A 17,757-nucleotide genomic window follows, 5' to 3' on the forward strand; every position below is an offset into this window, starting at 1 on the left:
ACTTACTGCCTCACTGCGGAAAAATATTACGTCCAGATATCCAAAGGCAATACAGAGAAAGCTCTGAAATATGCCTTTATCTTCACATTGCCTACACTCGTTCTCCTTACTCAGGAGTTAAGTGCAGAGCGGAGCAAAGAGAATGATCCCGAATGTTAGAGGAATGAGCTATTGGCAGTGATTATACATGAAAAGAGGTTTCTCAAAAGGGATCTTACAAAGGTACGTAAGATTCTAAATGAGATTGAGAAAGTAAACACAGAACAATATGTTCAGATGTGCCAAGAAACCAGAGAAAGAGAACGCAGGTTCAGGGATGCAAAAGGAAATTTTACGGCAGAGACAAGAAAGTATTTCCTTACATAGAATGTAACTAACAACTTGAATGGGTTACCAGGAAGGAGGTTGAGTCCTAATTCTGGATTCATTTAAGAAATAGCTTAATTCTGTAATGGAAGGATGGTAGGGTGAGTAATCTGGAAGATTGAGATAAAAATTCTTGTCGACTGGTTGTGGATCATGTCACAGTGGAGCTCCCGTATGTCAGTGTGATGTACCTCTTAGTTGTCGGTTATTAAGTTCTTAAATACTTATTTTGTTTTTAAAAGGCCACTGTATCATAAAAGGGGTTATTGTTCTGCTTACTGATGGCTGGGAGTGCAAGCATGAGACCAAAAACGGATGGGCAAGCAAGCACTCAAAGATGGAATGAAGTCTAAGGCAAATCATTTAAACTTAGTGGATAAGTATTAAATGTACCAGGATGGAAGCTGGGTAGTGCTAAGAGTTAGCTCACTCTGGGATCTCAGTTTAAATGCAGTCCAGATCGATGGGATGAAAGTTTGCTTTCTTTGCTGGCTGTGAGAAATCTTCAGACATTGAGGCAGTCTGAATCTCCATTCCTGGTTGGCTCGGTCTCACATCATAGAACTGCCCCTAATGCAACAATCATTGACACTGAATTGGCAATCTCACTCATTGAGGCCACAAGGTTGGCTGGTGTGGGAGATGGAAAAAATGTGTTCTGGTGAAGGAGAGGATCTTTCAGTTGAGGTTAAGGCTCTTTAGAGTCTAGTCTGCTCCATGTATACACTTTGTGCAGCACATTAATGTGATTTATACTTAAAACTTAAAACACTTAAAACTTAAAGTTGTATTGGGGCTATTCATAAAGGATAAATTCACAAAACGTATTGAATGGAGGAGACTTGAACTTAGCCAACATTGATACATTTGCTATATAGAATGTAAAGAGGAGAAAATCCTCTTTGTTGATCCAGAGTTAGGAGCTTTGCAGATAATGAAGGCCTGGAATTGGAAATTGTTCCATTCACCATTGCTCATAACTCTTGCCTCAATAATAACAATAAAAAGAATTCCATTCCAACAAGCTATCTCTGGGAATCTCAGCTTAGTTTGGATAATTATGGTGATGGGTTTCCGCATGTGTCAGACCACACGGCTGACCAAAAAAAACAAAATAACGATGAAAATAATAATAATAATCCTTTCATTTGATATAAAGCCTTACCACGTTTTCGAGACTTCTCAAAGTGCTTCACAGAATATACAACTTGCACTTATATCCAACGCTGAGATTTCCAGAGATAGATTGTTGGAATGGAGTCCTGTAGCTCAGTGGTTAGAGCACTCGCCTTGCAAGCAAGAGACCTGGGTTTGATTCCCGGCAGGGCATAACCTTTGGCAAGTTTCCTTACTCTACACGCCTGATAATAATCCCTCATGAAACAAAACAATAATAAATTGATCACTTCAATCCACGACTGTTTGTGGAATACTGTTGTGCGCAATTGGCTGCCGTGTTTCCCCAACAAATATACAGTCAATTCACTTTACAGTCTATTCTGTGAAGCGCTTTGAGACATCTTGAAGACGTGAAAAACACTATGTCAAATGTAAGTATTATTATTATATAGTGTCCTCCATGCAGGATAACGTCTCAGAGTGCTTATACTGTAAAGTGAATTGACTGTATATTTTGTGGGCAAAACATGGCAGCCAATTGCACACAGCAGTGTCCCATAAACAGTCGTGGATTGAGTGACCAGATTTAAAAAAAAAATTTTTTTGAAGGGATTATTATCCGCCAATCGACTAACAACCGAGTTCCTATTTAATGCTAGGTAAATAGAGGTGTGTGGAGTAAGGATACCTTCCCAACGTTTCGCCCTGCCGGGAATCGAATGTGCACAAAATATCTTCAATTTGCTAATACAAAAAATCAGTCCTCATATAGGTTTAGGAAGAATCTGGTTACAGCATTGATGATGTGTTGGGAGATACATCAAAATGCCAAAGGTACATTTTCTGAGCTTTAGGTGTGAAAAGGAGTGAAAAGCTTCAATCCAGTGCCTTCAGTCAGCAAGCAAGGTCACAGAGAACATCTTATCTCTACTGCCATCATATTTCTCTCTTTCGTCTTCTTGAAATACATATAGAACAAATCTGTACACATACTTTCTAATAATCTTCCTAGTTATGCTATACATAACATATGTGCAACACAGCTGGCCTGAAATTCCACCTAGTCTTACAATAACAAGTTGCATTTATATAGCACCCTCTACACAGGGAAGCATCTCAGAATGCTTAACAGTGGTCTATATTCAGCTTCAGGAAGTTCTCACTCAGCCAGGCCCTGATGTCTGCCAGACAAACTGAAAGAACATCGGCAGACCTGGAGTCGATACTGGAGGAGGCAAAGTAGATTTGTGTGTTATCCACATACATGTAAAAGTTTACCCAGTAACTGCAGATCACCCAGAGGGAGTATATAGATAAGGAAACGAAGAGGGCCAAGGTGGAGTGCTGGGATACCCCACAGGTGACCGAGCGGGGGGCGGGAGGAGAATCCATTTGCTGAGATGAAATGGAAGTGGTTGGTTAAGTAGGACTCGAACCATACAAGTGCGGTCCCACTAGGTAGATGAGCCGATGGAGGAGGATGGTGTGGTTGACTGTGTTGAACGTGCACAGAGATCCAGGAGGACGCGGAGGCAGAAGAAGCCCTGGTTACAGACAGAGAGAATGTCATTTGTGACTTTAACAAGCGCTGTCTCTGAGCTGTGGGCAGGGCGAAAATCAGACTCTAGGGGCTCGAGGAGGGAGTGGAGGGAGAGGTGTGACCAAAGTTGACCTGCAACAATGCATTCCAGGACTTTGGCAAACAACAACAAAATTACATTTATAGGGCGCCTTTCACGTCAGGAGGGTGTCCCAAATCACTGAACAGTCAACATGGGGGAGGGGTGGTGTAGGGGTGAGGGAAGGCAGAGAGAGACCAAAGACACGGTCAAGAAGGGTAGGTTGGAGATGGGATGGCAGAAGCTGAGTCCCTCACAAAGACCATTTGCTCTTCACAAGATCGCAATATTGATTTGCATGAAGAAGACCTTTCGGCCCATCTAATCTCATTCTTGCAGAATCCCCACCCTATCATCTACCCATCACAGTATCAAGCTGTTTATTGTAAATCAGGCCACGATCCTGGCCCCAACCACCCTTCCTGGTAACCTGTTCCAGTCATTAATTACCTTCTGTGTAAAGAAATACTTCCTGTTTTTTCTTTACCCAGGGGGTAATTAACAACTGGAGCAGATTACAAGTGAGGATAGTTAGAAGGGAGGCCAGGACACAGGAGTCATTCAAATACAAATTGATAGAAGACAGTAGGGTGGGTATGCTGGAAGGATAAGATGGGTGAAGAGCTTTCTTCATCTGAACTAATCTTGTGACCTTGTGAACAGTCGGCGCTTGTGGTCCATTGAGACGTCCTCCTGATGTGAAAGACGCTATGTAAATGTAAATTGTATTGTGAAAGGAGGAGGGTAAAGATGCTGATTCCTTGAAACATCAACCTCAAGGCTGCTTATCACTCAGACATGCTCATAGAGGTTAGATGTTTATAGAGTATTTCAGAATGATTAGCAAATTAGAATTAGCAAATTGTTGCATTAAATCTAACTTTAATGATAGTTTTCTTTAGTTCTTTTATGGAAAGATTGGCTCCATAATTAAGGCTGCAAAGAGTTTTCCAAATTCTGGACACTCTGAAATACTGCACATATAGAGTAATTCTAATCCCAGATGGAATTTTTCCTACATTGAAGTGAAATCCATAGAGGATCACTTAATAGAAGAGTTGAAAATTATGAAAAGCTTTAAAAAGTAAATAATGAGGGATTATTTTCATTGGTTAGTAAATTGGCAACAAAAGGACATAAACTGAAGATTATTCACCTGCAAAGTAGTCACTACACTACAGTATATCCTGTGAAGTGCTTGAGACATCCTCCCAACGTGAAAGGCGCTATATCAGAGTAAACATCATGATTACATTATTATTGTGAGATCATGTTATTATTACTAGAAATGGAGCAGTGGGAGTTTGTATGGCGTATAAACACTTGTTGGATTTAGTTGACTGTTTTCCATGCTGCAATATTCTATATCAATCTATGTAAGTACAAAGAGAGATGGTTGGAAGACATTTTTGTTTAACAGAAAAGAGTTATTAGGTTGTGGGTTGGGTTACCACAAGTCATTATTGAAGCTGAGTCACTTACGTCATTTAAGGGGAGATAAGATAAGCACTGAAAGAATAAAGCTATAAAAGGGTATGGGAAAAGAGAAGGGAAATGAGATTAGAGTGCATAGCTTCAGTAGGGAACTAGCACAGAATAGCTCGATGGATGAATGACTTCCTTCAGTGCTGAAATGTTTACAATTCTATAGTGAACCATTGTTAGTTTCTTTGCCATTCTCTTTAGATCACTCGTCGGCACATGTGCAGAGTTTGATCTGCAACGAGAAAAACATAGCAATTTCGAACCTTCATCTCTCCTTCCCTCCCATCACAAAAATGTTACTGTAGTTCAAAGATACAATTTTAAGATGGTGGATGCCTGGTTGGACCACTTGAATCACATTGAGACATCCTGCCGACGTGAAAGACTTTATATAAATGTAAACTGTTGTTGATGTTGAATCCTATGTAGAAGATTTCTCCTTCCCCATCTTCAGGTCAGGCCTGAAGACGTTCCTCTTCGACCATGCCAATGGTCACCTCCGCCCTCCCCCCAGCTTGGTGTCTTACTCCACTACTGTCAAGTGCTGTGGGATGCTACCCTGTGTGTGGGGCTCCATAAAAATGCAAATATTGTTGTTGTTGTTGCCCAAAAATCATGTCCAGACAATCAGCCTGGTCATGTGTTGAGAAGGCGCATAGGCCCAGGCTGATTGTCAGTCAGATTTGGATGGATATATTGGCTCAGGGTTGAGCTGGGTGGCAATGGAACATCACATGTTCATTCTGTGGAGTGGCAAAATCTAGCTGGTGCCGTCTCAGCTACTTAACAGAGAATCATTAGCAGGTGGCCACAAACTAGCCAACTTCCTGGTCCTTTCTGGCTGAAGTGGAGTAGGTGATTGGGCTAATGATTCACAATGGGGAAGGGAATAGGGAGAAAACGACAAACAAGAGCGCCAATTTAACATGCAATACCAGGCTGTTGATTATTACAGAAGGTATTCTATCAAGGAATCCAATCTATACAAACACATTTTTCATATAGTGCGCGCTTTATATGAATTACCTTTGCTCTTCAGATGAGAAAACAAGGTCCCATTGCCTGTTCAGGTGAGTGTTAAAAGATCCAAGGGCACGTTTTGAAAAAGAGAAGGGAGTTTCTCCCAGTGTCTTGATCAACAATCCCCAAATAAAATTGATCAACCACCAATGGTGGGGCAGACAGGGCAGGGGACATGGAGCAGGTCAGTGCCCGCAGAACGGAGGGAGTGGGCAGGTTAGTATGGTTTTAGCAGTGACCGTGGAGGGCTTTAAAAGTGAAGACAAAAATCTTAAGCTCGATCCTCTGGGCGATGGGGAGCCAGTGGAGCCGAGCGAGGAAAGGGGTAATAGGCTCACAGAGCTTTGTGTGGAGAGTATTTCATATTCTTAACTACATGAACAAGACAATCGTGATATTTTGTCCAGCTTTGCTGCAATGTGTGATTTTCACATCTGCTCACTTTGTTGCACTGAGTCAAAATTGTGGCATTTCAGAAATGACTGATACAATTTCATGAAATGATACAGCACAGAAATAGGCTATTGGGCTCAACTAGCCTGTGCCAATGTTTATAATCTACATGAGCCTCCAGCCCTCCTAATCCCTTCCATTCTGTGTGATTTCAATATGATAGATAACATTTTGAAAAATCTCTTTAAGTTACTCTGAGTTATGATTGAATGTACATTGTGTAAGTTTACAAAAAAAGTCATGATATGTTGGCCCAATTTAAGTCTAGTGAGTTTCCATGAACAGAACTCCTTCTATCTAGACAGATATTTAATTGTTGTGTATGTTAGTTTACTTTACTGCCCACTGCACTAACTCTGGAATCCAGACTAACATTTCTCAGACAAAGGAGACAGCCTGACTTTGTTTTGCTAGCCAGAATAATGGCCAAAAACTTCTCAGCATTAACCAGAAATGTACAAAGCCACATTTTTAGCTCCCGGGCACCCAAAGTGTATTTGTGTCTTACAGGAAATCTGAATGCACATTGAATAAATACATTATTACCGGATACATGAGAGACTTTATGTTGGGTAAGTGGTAGCTAATGTACCTTAAGGCTGAATCTGCAGACTGAATATTATATCAAATATAATAACAGGAATCTGCATTAGGGTTGAGCCATATAATTAATACGTCACAATAGCTCTTTACTTTTTTAAATATTTATTATAGTACAGCCTCAATAGTGGACCATTTGAAATTGATTCAGAGGAATTAGATTTGATCTTTGTGATTAGCCGCCATTCAAAAGGTAAAGTTCCTTTTTCACAGGCAGACAGTGTTAAAAAACACTTATTATCTCAGCGATGTGGAAACAGTGAAGGGTTGGGCACTGATGGCAACTATCCATGCCTGCACTGCAAAACCGACAAGGCCTGTGCAATATTCAAGGATAAAGTGAAGAGATTAAGATATCACTCATACATCAGAACCAATATATCAGCAAAACATAAGAAAGGAAGTGAGATTAAAGGGGCATTCCAAAGTGTGACGCACAGTCTAGACTTACTGCACAAACAGAGGTTGCTGAAGTATCAAACAATCATTTCTCCACCTCCAGGGAAAAGTTGTACTTGTACTGTAATACACACACCGCTAATCTCCCTGTGTGCTCTGAAATCACAGTCTCTGTAACTTCCACATTCCCAGCTCTGAAATATTCCTTCTCCGCATGCTGCACCTCTGACATCAGGTACCATGTTGTTGTTGTATCATGATGTCACAACCATTACCCAGCAGTTCCCTTGTTCCTTGAATTTGATAGCATTGCACAAAATAACTACATAAGAATAATAAATAAAAATAATGCATAACTGATGGCTATAAAACCACAGAAATGTTCAGCACAGAAGATCTTTAGTTACTATGGTGCTGAAAGTCATATCAAGGCTTTATGAAATGCAAGGAATATTTTTTAAAAAACAATGGCTGAGGTAGCATCTGTTATAACATAACAAAGGAACAAGACAAATATTTGTGGGTGATTGCCTACAAAAAAGCACTGTCATTGCACTTTAAAACCTTGTGAAGCGCTCTGAGAGGTCTCCCAAATGTGAAAAGCATTGTACCAAATAGGCTTCCGTTTGACTGGTCACCATGATATCAACCCAGAGACAGTGGAAAGGAGAGCAACAATTGTTAGAGGAAAGAGCTCTGAGATTTGACAAGCTAGGGTTCTTCAGTTTTGAAAGAAGGCTCAGAGGGGACCTCATAGAGATGTATACATTTTTAAATGGGATTGAAAATGTAAACCCAGGTCAATACTTTAGGATGACAATAGAACAAGTGGACATAGGTTTATCAATGCAAAGGGGAAACTTCAGGACAGAAACCAGGGAACATAATAATAATAATAATAATAATTCTTGCATTTGATATAGCGCTTTTCACGTCAGGAGGACGTCCCAAAGCGCTTCACAGAACACACTGTAAAGTGAATTGACTGTATATTTGTGGGCGAACGCGGCAGCCAATTGCGCACAGCAATGTCCCACCAACAGTCGTAGATTGAAAATGACCAATTTATTATTGTTTTTGGTTTTTGGAGGGATTATTATTAGGCGTGTGGAGTAAGGAAACTTGCCCAAGGTTTCGCCCTGCCTGGAAATGAACCCAGGTCTCTCGCTTGCAAAGCGAGTGCTCTAACCACTGAGCCACAGGACTCCACATGTATTTTCCCGAAAAGTAATTAATGACTGAAACGCTGTCTGTCCAGCACCTTGGGATGTCCTCCTGATGTGAAAAGCGCTATACAAATGTAATTTTGTTGTTGTTGAAACGGGTCTCCAGGAAACATGGTTGAGACTGGGAAATTAGACTCATAAAAAACAGCTTGATGGATGGTAGGGTAGGTGTTCTGGAAGAATTAGATCAAATTATCTGAAAGACCTTCTTCATCTGAACCAATCTTGTGAAATGTGTAAAAGCTGCAGGAGGAACCATTATCCAGAAATTGAGAGCTGGTGTGGTTTAGTCCCAAATGTGTAATTAAAGTCAGGTTTTAATGACCTGTTTTAAGTGCAATCACTGTACGGTTCCTTAAATATTAGTGGTTTTAAGGAGTGGTTTGCATTTAGGTATAGCTCAATTTTCAACAGTGGAGGAGCCAGTTTTTTATGGGCTGAACAACTGTTGTAATTTCTATGAACCCATAAAATGTTCACTGGGATATAAACTGCCACCTAGGGACCTCAGGGCAGATCTGACAATATACTGGACGTTCAATAATATGAATGAAATCAAATTTAACGAGGCCTTCCAGGTAGAGGTCATACAAATGAGGCTATTTAAAGGAAATCAATAGGAATCTACTCATTCTTGTCTACACATATGATGGTTAATTTTGTTTATTCCAGAATTTATTTCAATTAAACAATTAAAATAATTGATTTATTCATTATTTAGCATTGGAACTTCCTGACATCAAGAGAGAGAGAGAGATAATAATAATCCTTGCATTTGATATAGTGCCAAATTACATTGTTGAGGTTTCAAAGCCACAATATATACTGTAAAGCGATGAGAATATGTGTATTTATGGGTGATGCATTGATAGATAGGATATTTTATTATGAGTCCTTCATTTCAAATTAATGACAATTTCCCAATGTAGGCAGGACTGTGGTCTAGTGACTAGACTGATGAAATGGCACCTCCCTTTCCTCTATTAGGAGTGCTTTGTGGTATTGGGTCTGTTCTTGCACAATACTGAAGAGTCTTATGAAAATGAGATCAGATTACAGAACTGCAGAATGCCAAAGTACTAAGTCCTCCAATTTCTGGAACAATTTACCAATTTTAATCATGAACATCAGCAAAGTAAGTACAAAACGTCGGAGAGGCATATCTATATATATATATATAAAGCTACACAAGCAGATGCCATGTCCCTTCTCTGCTGTCTGTTACTGTAGGTACCAATGATTTCTCCTCCATATGCCAAATGATTGAATTCTCAATATAAAACCACAACTAATATCCCACCATAAATACTGTGGAAGTAAAATGCAGCATATGATAATATCACATCAGATTACCCCCCATGTAAATGGTATTTCACTGTAAGTATTTTCAATACTAGAAAATATCAACATAATAGGAGCTATCATTTCTGTCTTGTAGCTTTCTGCTGTGTGCCTTTGCATCTATTTCACTCAACAACAATTTACAGTTATACAGTGCCTTCATGTTGGGAGGATGTCTCAAAGATCAACTTTTAATCTCTGCAACTATTATTTGAATTCCATCTAACCCTGTAGCTCTTTTATACAGTGGGACTTGGACTTGGAAGCAACGGGACTTGGTGAATAGCAGAAAAGTCAGAGCGTGCAGACTGAATTTGCACTGACAATTCCCACCCACTCAATTCAGAATCAGTTCAGTGGTTTTTGCATGGATCAAGGGCACTGATATTGGGGTCTATCATAGGGACATTGCTATGAGCAGTAATTTTTTCACTTTATTTTGAAATCAATTGGTGAATGATGAACACCCTCCCCACCCTCCACACACATCGTTATGCAAGTCTGTCAGAACCTTCGGGGAGCATTATTGATCATTGTCAAATTCTTAGTGATGACAGCAATGAGAGATGAGCAATGTCGCATGTTGATTGACAGCAGCACTGATGAAATGGGAGGAAAAAATGGTAGGCAACAACTTGTATTTGTGAACATGCCAAGCAGCTGGTTTGACAAGCAGCCTGGAAACTTCAAACAGTGCAAAACCATGTTGTGTTGAACATACTTTAAGTTAAGCATCAGAAATGATGGCATTGGAGGATGCCTTTCAGCCCTCGGAGTCTGTGCTGGATTGCTATCTCCTCCCCTCCACTAGAGCAAAATTTTCTCTAATCCCAATGGTCTGCTCTTTCTCTGAACCCTGTTAAATTATTCCTCTTCAAATACTGATACAATTCTCGAACTTCTGCTCACATGAGTAACGGGTCCCTTGAGGAATTGATTTAATAGTGTTGGAAACTGCTTTTATATTGCACTTTCATTGTCAAATCGGTGAGAAAAAGCCATCAAATTGGTGAGAAAATCCCATCAAGTTGATGGTAGGAGTGTAAAAGGGCTTTTGACGTATGTAGTCTTAGCCTTGCTCAAGTTCAGACAAACTAGAATATCACATTCGTAAAACGGCAAGATAAGCGGTCCAGCTACCAGATCAGGTTTGTGACAGCACTGGTTGGAATGCAAACCCCCCACGAGGAGACACTGTGCACTATTGTGTCAATGGGATCAGGTTGCAGGACTGACTGCATGATCCCCCGAGCAGCTTTACAGAGTGAATTACAGGGAATAACAGAAATCCGGAAGCAGCTCATTTAATTTTTCCCACAGTCATCAGCAAAGTAAAGACTAATGTTGGCAGAACCTGTGGTGACACGGTGTGCGGTGCACACCTGGAGGAGTGGACGATGGGCGCTGCTTGGCTTGTTCTTCACCAAGTGTTGCTGAGTTGGCGGTTCCGCCTGAGCTCTTTTAGACACATGCCCGAGACAAGTGTACATAGCGTACCTAATGATGTCACTGCACTAGACTGTGGGAATTTAAAGTCATGAACCCACAACCTTCTGACTCAGAGGCGAGAGTGCTACCAACTGAGCCAGGCTGACACAGACATTTCACTTGAAAGGTATTTTATGTGAATCTAAATTGTTAAAAGAAAAATAAAGGTAAAAATACATCTAACAATTCAATACTCCTATCCACCTCACTAGTAGAGGTAGAGGAGTGTTGGATCTTCAGATGTATCTTTACTGAGCTGCTCATCTTACTTCCTTTGTTTTTTACAGTCCTACTTCTAAGTGGATTCAGCGTGAAACCTCCATGGGCGAGAGCAGAGATATGACCGGGTGGCATATGGGATGCTTCTCACTATTAACTGTGGTGCCTGCTTAGCTCCATGGAGTAGTGGGCATGAAGTCCACTGGACCTGAACCCACCACTGCATAGCGGTCATAGCAAGATTACGTCCTTCCGACGTGAAAGGCGCTATACAAATGTAATCTTGTTGTTGTTGTTACCATTTACAGTGGGGCTGCCATTGTATCCCAACCCCAATATATTAACAGTCAGAATGCCCAGACAAATGATGCATAATCTCCATTTTTCACGAAGGGATCATTTTTCATCTTTGCTTTTCGCATTCTTCGAAGAAGGGATCCTGATAATGTTCTCACAGTGAACTGATGGGCTGCTTTTTATGGGTGCGAAATGTGTCACTTGAGGCAGGCTATTTAAGTGACAAATGACAGATTTGCTGCATTTACAAGGCAATAAATGGTTCCCATTCAGTGAACCAATGATAAAGATAGGCAAGTGACAGCCATATTTTCAGCATTAAAATTTTACAGTTCAAGCAGCAATGCGCAGTTAACTAGCTCCTTTCACATAGAACAAATGCCTTGAAGGCATCTAAAAAGTATAGCAAAGAAAAATTAGAATATAGCTGTTGACTAAAGAGAAAGTGGTGCAAAGAAGCATTTAAAGCTTCAGGTCACTTGCTTCACAGAATTATATGAACTGTAAAGCACTGAAACAGGCCATTTGGCCCAACTAGTCTGGGCTGCTCTTTGTACTCCACATTAGCTTCCATTAGTCCCTTCTCCCTCGGGAATGCTAGGAGATGCCATTGTAGTTGCTTTGAGATGCCTATGAGCGTATTTTGTCTGGAGGTCTCGGGGAAATGGGGAAGAGACACCCAGCGAAGATAAAGACTGAGAATTCAAATGAAAAATTGTTTAAGAATTGGTTAACATCAGAATGATCCAGTCCAAAGGGAAAAAAGTGAACATAACTGGCAGGAGGTCTGTGATGAGGTAATTTAATCTTTTCCTCCAATTGTGCCCAGTGTGCGGAGCTATGCAGTCAGTTGCTTTTGAGGCAGTGCCAGTTTCCAGAGACAAATTCCGAGATCTTCCTGACTCAGATTAAAATAATAATCCTTACATTTTATTTATTGCCTATCATGTTAGGAGGATGTCTTAAAGTGCTTCACAGGATTTACTGTAAGGAGCAGTGACAGTACATTTTGTGAGCTAACCCAACAGAAATTTGCACACAGCAATGTCCCACCAAACAGCAATGAAGTGAATTACCAATTCCTTTTTTTTACTTGGGGGATTTTTAGCCAGAATAGCAAAAGATATGGTATACCCTTCTCTCTTCAAATGGTGCATGGAATCTTTAATGTCCACCTGAACCGGACCTCAGTTTAAAGTCTCATCTGAAGGACAGCATCTCTGACAATCCAGCGTTGTCCCACTGCAGCATTGGAGTTTCAGCCCTAGAATGAGTTCAAAGTCCTGACGTGGGTTTTGAACCCGAAACTGCCTGACTCGGAGGATAAGTGTACCAACAGATTAGTACACCTACTGCACCAGGCTGTCACACTAAAATGTGGTGAGATTCTCCGAGGCTGAGATTGGTGGGGGTACCTCTACATTTGTGCTAGTCTGAAGGATTCAATAAACCGCCACGATAGCTTGTTAGAGTTGCCAGTGGAAAACTTGAGAGGAAGAATGAATAAATCCTCATGAATGACAGGAAATAGAAAGTTTCAGATTCTCCGCTGTGTGGGCGATCCTTGGGCCATCCAACATCTGGAGACGAGGAAAACTGGATGAAAAGTAACAGTGAGCTAAATACGTCAATCAATTCATTCTTGGAAGGAAACGTGCCTCATTGCACAAACATCAAATCTGGGCTGGCCCAAATTCAAATACAGAGCCCTCAAATTTCACATAGTCTGTGTCCGTAAGTTCATTCCGCCTGAAAATGTGAGACTGTTTCAAACTGTGAAAAAACATCTTCAACTCAGATTTAATGCGGAAGCTGATTATAATTATTATGATTCTTTTCGAGAACACTGTTTCCCTACAATTGATGGGTGAGCCTTCAACCATTCTGTCCCGCTCTTTGGAACTCCATCCCAAAGTCCTTCTCCCTCCCTCCCCATCTTTAGGGCCCACCTTAAGACCTATCTCTATTGGCCACCTTCCCCACAACTCCCCCCACGCTAAGGGCCCAATCAACTGTTGAAGCACCTCAATATGTCCTGCTGGTGTGAAATGTGCACTGTAACTAATCGTTGGTGTTCCTTAATGGCCATTCAAATAGGTAACAGAAGAAAATTCGGATTCTTATAAAAATGACAAATCTGGCTGAATGCTAGGATGTTTTGAATCTAAAAATAAATGTATAATGTTACAGGGCATCTAAACTCAGATAAAGGGTATTGCTTGAGCCATTGATGCTGGCCAGTTCCACGGAGATGGTTTTGATCAGATTAGTTGCACCGTTTTAGAATTTCCCCGAATAAACAAAACAATTTTGAAGAAACTGAACAGTTTGGGATTTTATCTGCCTATAAATCCTTTCATATCAGCAGCCGCAGCAACAGTCCTGGCCAGTGTCTCTTATACTTCCCTCTGAACCGCCCATAAAACACAGCAATGACCCAGGCTCTGAACAAACAAGTGACAATGGACTGGGGATAGGCTTGGAGCAATTATCTTTTCTTTGGATATTCCAACAACAGATTACAGAATGTATGACTATAAATGAATCATATCGTGGAAAAAATAAATCACAACCCCTTAGGAAGAAAATGAAGAAATAACTTCAGCTGATGCTAAGGTTTCTGTGTGCTATTTTGTAATAATAATATAATAATAATCCTTGCATTTGATATAGTGCTTTTCCTGTCTTCTAGACGTCTCAAAGCTCTTCACAGAATATGCTATAAAGTGAATTGACCGTATATTTGTCGGTGAAACGCGGCAGCCAATTACGCACAGCAGTGTCCCACAAACAGTCATGGATTGAAAATGACCAATTTATTATTTTTGTTTGGAAGGATTATTATTAGGCTCTGTGTGGAGTAAGGAAACTTGCCCAAGGTTTCGCCCTCTGCCTGGAATTGAACCCAGGTGTCTCACTTGCAAGGCGAGTGCTCTAACCACTGAGCTACAGGACTCCACTTTTGTAGGGAATTGTAGGCAATGCATTCTATCATTCGACCTGCCCTGCCGAATGTGGATTAACCAAATCTCAGGTGATTCATGTTCTTAAATCGTAAGGAGCTCAGTTTCTACCCTTGTGTACTCAGTCTGGGCAGCGAAACAAACAAGTTAAAGGGGCTACAGTATTCAGTTTGAATCAGTTGTTCTATTTTGACAGGAGAAATTGGGCACCGAGTAAAAACTAAACCGGTCCATACACCAGCGTTTAGCAACATTTCTCTGGTGACTTTTTGTTTCCCCCACAATGAATAGCTGTTCCCAGTGAATAAGCAGCCAGTTATTTGAAACCATCGTTCACTTGTAAAAACAGATGACGACTCACGTGTTTCCCCTAGTTAATATCAACTGAAAGCCTCCACCAAACAGTCAGACTCCAGGGATCCTTTCTCTCATTTCACAGTTTGCTTTTAAACCATATGAAGCTCAATGTCACTTTCAGCAACTGGAATCAATTCTGTCAGATGTACTGGTGGGTCCCACAATCTCTCATCTCTCGCTGTGTAAACTGCTGCGAATGCAAATTGCTCAGAGGTGTAGTGATAACTTCAAAAAAAAACTTTCCAACATAGCCAGAGACTCAATTTGTATTGAAAGCCAGGCTTGCCATGTTCATGTGATTTGGAATTTGTCCATTTCAATTCTTTCTTTGGTAAAGTAGTAAAGCCTACATAGTACACAGTCACTACACTTTACAACAAACCCTAGGAAGCTCTTTGAGACATCATTCTGATGTGAAAGGATCATTGTTTATTATCATTACTCATAATATTTTTTATAATAATAATAATAATCCTTGCATTTGATATAGCGCTTTTCACGTCGGGAGGACGTCCCAATGTATATTTGTGGGCGAATGCGGCAGCCAATTGCGCACAGCAATGTCCCACAAACAGTCGTGGATTGAAAATGACCAATTTATTATTGTTTTGGTTTTGGAGGGATTATTATTAGGCGTGTGGAGTAAGGAAACTTGCCCAAGGTTTCGCCCTGCCTGGAATTGAACTCAGGTCTCTAGCTTGCAAAGCGAGTGCTCAACCACTGAGCTACAGGACTCCACTTTTTTAACTAATAATCCAATTCCACTCCAACTGTATGCAATTTTTGGTATTATTGTTACAATATTTCTTGTTGTCACTAATTGATAATAACATATGAATGTTACTTTTCTTAATACGGTTGAGCTTCCTAACATAACTACTTTTTCCAGGAAGTTGGTATTTTGTTCATCAGGTATTTTGTCAAAAAATAACAAATAATCTTTGATTTCAATTTAGTGTCTATAACATTGAATCTTGTTAAATGCTTCACAGGTAATTATAATGATCCTTGCAATTAATGTAGTACCTTATCAGATTGTTGAGACCATCACAGGATTTTACTTGTACACAAATGAGACAGCCAATTTGCACACAGCAATGTCCCACAAACAGCTATGTAGTGAGTGACCAATTTTTATTTTGGGGGATTGCTGGCCAGGACACTCGGTGAAACTCCCTTCTCTTTGAGTAAATTGCAATTGAGGAAAATAATGTGAGATTTTATTATCCATCAAAACAGCAAGATAGTTTACTTTCTGTGTTTTATCCAAAAAACAATAGCTTTCACTTAAATAGTACCTTTGAATATGCTAATGATTGAAAGCACTTTACAGTGACAGAGTGGGAGCCAGAGAGAGGTGAGAGATCAGAAAGGTAGGAGTGAGGTGACCAAAGGTACAATCAAAGAAATAGGAACATCAGAACGTAGGAACAGAACAGAGTAACAGGAGTAAGACATGCAGCCCTTCAAGCCTATTACGCCATTCAATTAGATCATGGCTGATCTGATTAGATCATGGCTGATCTGCCATGATAGTTTAGAAGGGTTTTAAACGTAGAGATGGAAGGTATGAGATTTTGAATGGTTTTGAACGCATAGATGAAGGGTGTGAGGTGGAGGTATTTTGAGAAAGCGTTCCAAAGAACAGGGGCTTAATGGACCATTTATATCTTCCACTTTATGAAGTTCTTGGGGGAGTTGTTACGGTCTGGAATGTCCTGCCTGAAAGGGTGGTGGAAGCAGATTCAATAACAACTTTCAAAAGGAAATTGGATAGGTACTTGAAAAGGAAAAACTAGCAAGGATATGGGGAAAGAGCAGGGGAGTGGGACTGATTGGGTAGCTCTTTCAAAGAGCTGGCACAGTCACGATGGACTTAGTGGCCTCCTTCTGAATCATATTCTATGATTCTCCATTGAGCACACTTCTATGGTACTTCTAAATGATAAAATAATAATAATGCTTGCATTTGATCAAAGTTCTTCACATGATTTACTGTAAAGTGTTGTGGATGTGTATTTTGGAGGTGAACATGGCCACCAGTAAACATAACAATGCATCAGAAACAGCCATGATGTGAATGACTGATATATTATTTATTTGGGCGGGGGGTGGGGGGAGCCGTCAGGTCTCCATGAGAAGACCATGCGTTTTCAAGTGGTGCTCTGAGATTTTCTGTGCTGTGAAGTTCTGTGAATCTATGAAAGCTGGGGTAATGTAAGACATTTTTGGTCCTCTACATTTCTATGGCTCTATGTCCAAATCGAGCAAAAAACAAGAGCGGGGTCAAATCACAATGAAAGCAGTGCCAGAGATTGGATGTTTTACATATAAGCATTTGGAAGAGCTTAATATGAGGCTGATAAAACATACCACAGGATAAAAACTCTCAAAACCTGAGACTTTCTTTGAGGAGGAAAATAATTATCATCGCCAACTGATCAAGCAGATAGAGGTGTTTAGGCAAGCAAGTGAGCTACAGGAAATCTTTATGTGATAATCTTCGAGGATTTCAATTTCCCAGAAGTGAAGTGGTCAAAACAAGAAGGGAGAGATGACATTATAAGAAACATCAGAGGGGCAATCAGTCACTGCTTCTTGGCACAATGTGCAAATCGGAGCACTGAACAGATACTATTTTACATTTAATGTTTTACATTGCACTAGAACTGTACAGGCAGCACTGTGCTGGGAGAGGAACGCAATACAAGGATTCCTCTGTAGTCATAACGATCCCTGAATTTAATATACATCATACATGTATTAGCTTTAGGAATGTAAATCATGAATCTGCTAAAAGAGCTC

This window comes from Callorhinchus milii, unplaced genomic scaffold, assembly GCF_018977255.1.
Source record: "Callorhinchus milii isolate IMCB2004 unplaced genomic scaffold, IMCB_Cmil_1.0 Scaffold2, whole genome shotgun sequence".
Lineage (NCBI taxonomy): Eukaryota > Metazoa > Chordata > Chondrichthyes > Chimaeriformes > Callorhinchidae > Callorhinchus > Callorhinchus milii.